We start from the raw sequence: 4192 nt of genomic DNA, 5'->3' as shown, positions 1-4192 counted from the left end.
CCTTCATATATATCATTGCCCATAGTCAACATCTGGGCCACAGTCATGTCCTCGTAGTCTTCGACATATGGTTCCCACACATTGATCTTGACTTCGCTCCCGTGATATTTTCCATACTTCCCTCGGATTATGGCATACTATGATGCAACATGCGAAAAAGGGACGATGAAAATAACATATAATGAGGATTGTGAAATTTGTAATTTAAATGCCTAATGTAGGCCATCTATTGGGGGGGGGGGGGTTGCACTTTTTCAAATAATTATTTTTAAAATTTCATAATTATTAAGCTTTAAATAAACTAAAACATCTGTTATAAATTGAAAAAAATAAAAAGATATATTGTAATAATTATATATTTTCAAATTATTGAAATAAAATAAAAATGTAATTTGATAACAATTATAAGTAATTATTAATTTCTAATTTTAATCACTACATATATATTTTAAAATAAACAAATTAGTGTAGAAGAATAACTTTTTTTAAATCAAAATTTTTATCAAAAGAAAGCTTATTTAAAATTTTATTACTCTTTAAAAATAATAGTTGATGTATTTTTTCATAACGTTTATTTTTATTTACAATATAATTTATTTTTATATTTTTTATTTTAATTGTTATATAATTTTATATTTTATCTATTAGTAGTAAAATTCTGAAAAATATTATTTTTTTTAAATTATTCTATTATTTTATAATTGGTTTAAACTAAATTATAAAAATGATTTATGATAATATTATTATCTAGATTAAAAACTGTAAAAATGAGTAAATATTACTGTCTATTATTATTTTAAAATTATATATATTATTGAGCATGACATTTCAAAGTTATGAGATAGCTCTATGCCTATGTATGAATATATACCTCATGCAAAAAATCGTGGGATCGATGTTTACGGATGCTATAATTTGGTTCTTTTCCCTCGTAACTTTCGATGAAACCCCATCATAAGAGATCTTCTCTAAGTTTTTTCCCTTATCAACAACGTGATTACAAGAAATAACATCAAACAGGTCGTGAGATCAACCATAAAGACATGAGACGCCATTATAAAAGTCAATATCAATAGCTTTTAGATTGTTGGTATGGCTCTCGTTTACACATGTTTGGGATTTATCGGCATAGAATTGGTCAATTTTAAGAAAAATAGAATAAAAATCCTAAGCTTTTAAAAATTGATAAACTAATACCTAAACTAAATTTTTGATTAAAAATATCTTCAAATATTACATTTTATAAACAATAAACTTTTAAATTTTAACAAATTAATCCTTCCTCCACACATTCTTGGAAGATTATAGATTATTGATATAGTGGTTTTGTGCTTCCAAAAGTATGTTTGCGATCTTTAACCTCTCTACCGTGCTTTCTTGTGGATAGGGCGGATATAAACCTCATAGGAGCAAGAGATATTATATATAGGCCTAAGGAGAAAGGAGGCTTACGGTTAAGAAGCGTGGATCATTGGAACACTATTTGTGCCCTTAAACTCATCTGAATTTTTTTGCGGAATTTTCTCGGTCTCGTTCTCGAGATCCATGTACCCGTGGCCCGAATATCCATGGATACTCGAATGGGAAGAAAGGAGAGATTCAGCGACCAAGACGTTTGATGATCTAGAGATAGAAACAAAAGACCTCAAAGTGAAGGCATGCATATTTACTACTGCCCTACCAATGCCCCCAAGTCAATTCGAGAGAAGTCATATTCATGTGGATCAATAGTCAAAGTTCGTAACATCTTTTCACTCACCTAGAAGAATTGATTTATAATTTCAAAGAATTTTAAATCAGTTATTAAAATTGGAATAATATTGTTGAGATCTTCACAGAGAGAAGTTCGAGAGACAAGTCTATTTGGAACTGAGATTGTAATGATCCGCGACCGCTATGAAATGTCGAAAATACCTTCACACACTAACACGAAACCTTGTATCGTGTTTTGTCCTCACTGGCATACATAATAAGACATTTTCCATTAGGTCATCCATCTTTATATTGTTCTAGAGTCAGTACGCTTAATTTTGGAATTCTCTTGATATATTCAACCACAAAGATAGATTCACTTTGTTGCTATTAGTAGCCCAACTAATTCTTTTTATGTTATATTAGATTATATAGTCCCATACTAATTTAATCATTAGATCTCTCTCATTGCAATGCGTTCGATTCATTCTTATATCCCTATGGCATTTATGGTACTCGGGGAGTCGCTCAATGTTCGTGCCATCTGCACCGGCGAACACTCACAATCCTCATTATAGCTTGAGATATCACATGTCCACCAACTTACGCCTGATTCATCCTCGAACCACACTATAGTACTATAGGTGAGTACCGACTCTGATATCATCTGTAACGACCCACAACTGTTATGAAATGTCGAAACTGTCCTCACAACACCGACACGAGACCTTCCAACATATTTTGTCCTCACTGTATGCATATCGAGAAATTTTTCAATAAGTCACCCATCCTTAAATTGTTTCAGAGTCATCACAGTTAACTTTGGAGTTCTTTCGTGATAGTCAACCAAAAAGATAAGTGTACTTTGTTGCTGTGAGTAGACCAACTAATTTTTTTTATGTTATCTTAGACCATATAGTCTCATACCTATATAGCCCTCGAATCTCTCTCATTCTCATGCGTTCGATTCATTCCTATATCCTTTCAGTATTAGTGGTATTCGAGGAGCCTTTCTTTATTTGTATCATGCACTGGCAAACACCCCTAACCTTCATATCATAACTTGGGATATCACAGAGAATATTGGTCCATAAGTGCATAATTCATCTCGGTGTTGCTGATGAGTTAAGAAAAACTCTAGGCTTGTTATTTATGATCCTTCTCATTCATTTTTTATAGTCATGTTCATTTAAGAATAGTTTTTGTATGGAATACAAGTGTTCAACAATGGATGAATATATGGTTGATGAAAATAAAAGTTTAGGTGATGTATTTGAATTTTATGATGAGCAATTGGAATATCATTTGAAACTGGCATTAAGACTTGCACATGGTATATCACTTGAATTTTATGATGAGCAATTGGTCACGTTAGGATGCTATTGTCTTAATTTATTCGTATAAAAGGATCACAATGGAATTACACACATTAATGCAGAAGACCAAAAGGTAACAACTTCGATCCATTTTTTCCTAGTATGTAGATTTTATTGGTTTGATCTTAGCTCCTTCGTATCACCACTCTTTTTCCGATAGTTTTGAGGGGACCCCCCCATCGTAAGATATCTTCTCTTGTTGTTCTTCTTATTGGAACGGTATTTTCTGGGCATTCTCCATTCTGGCGCCATACCTGAGTTGCGAGTATCTCCGATTGTTTATCACTGGTTGAAGGGAGATCTTTGGTTGAAGAGATGGGGAGAAAACTCGGTCTCATCTATTTGGCATCGTTCACGTCGAAACCAGACAATAGAATAATTAAAAAGAAATAGCAAAATCGATGCTGTAAAAGAAGAATATTAGCCAAAAACAAAATACTTAAAAGGAGACTGGCAAAAACAGGGGCATACCCGAATAGTGTGGTTCTTTAGTAATGGATTGTCGAAAGCGGGTTGATCGTATATATGAACACAATCTATTATGTCTCCATCCGGACTCTGTTAGATATACAAATGTGAAAAATGAAACAACAACAACTAAATAACATAACCAAAAACAAAAATGGTAGTCACTTCTTGTCTCCAATTTAAAAATGTATAAATAAAAAACAATCGCAAAATCATATAGTTTATATATGGATATGTACTATGATTGTTTTAACAGCGGGTTTGTTGACTTGCTTCAAGTATCTTTCTATCTCATCCTCATCCAGTGTGGAGATTACTGTGGTTATCATCAACGTTGTGATCACCAGAAGCAGTAGCAAATTGGCAGCCCGATTAAACATGAAGACATGAGAAGCCACCATCAGGGTCAAAAGCTTTTGAGTTTGGTGCTATGGCTCGGTGTCTTAATGTTTTGGATTTATAGACATACAATCGCTGGTTCATTTTCCTAATAAGTTAGATTGAAATGTGGAAATAGAAAGGAATATTAGAAAAATGTAATCCAAAATCAAGATAAACAATAATATATTTTCCATATAAAGATTCCAATAAGCATTTCTAGTGAAATCAATCAATTCCATATATATATATTTCTGGGAATGATGATTTGTTACTTG

The 4192-nt window shown here is 32.3% G+C and overlaps 1 long non-coding RNA gene across 1 annotated transcript; it reads right to left on the bottom strand.

Moving 5' to 3' along the window:
• Positions 1-3089: 3089 nt before the first annotated feature.
• LOC104801940 lies at positions 3090-3920 on the bottom strand. The gene is made up of 3 exons (XR_769957.1): positions 3776-3920; positions 3540-3626; positions 3090-3406 (listed from the first exon to the last, which is right to left on the bottom strand). It is a non-coding gene; the product is annotated as an uncharacterized LOC104801940 (long non-coding RNA).
• Positions 3921-4192: the final 272 nt, after the last annotated feature.

This window comes from Tarenaya hassleriana, unplaced genomic scaffold (assembly GCF_000463585.1).
Source record: "Tarenaya hassleriana unplaced genomic scaffold, ASM46358v1 Cleome10, whole genome shotgun sequence".
Classification (NCBI taxonomy): domain Eukaryota; kingdom Viridiplantae; phylum Streptophyta; class Magnoliopsida; order Brassicales; family Cleomaceae; genus Tarenaya; species Tarenaya hassleriana.
The sequence above is the reverse complement of the archived record's forward strand: the minus strand, read 5'-3'. Positions and strand labels throughout refer to the sequence as shown.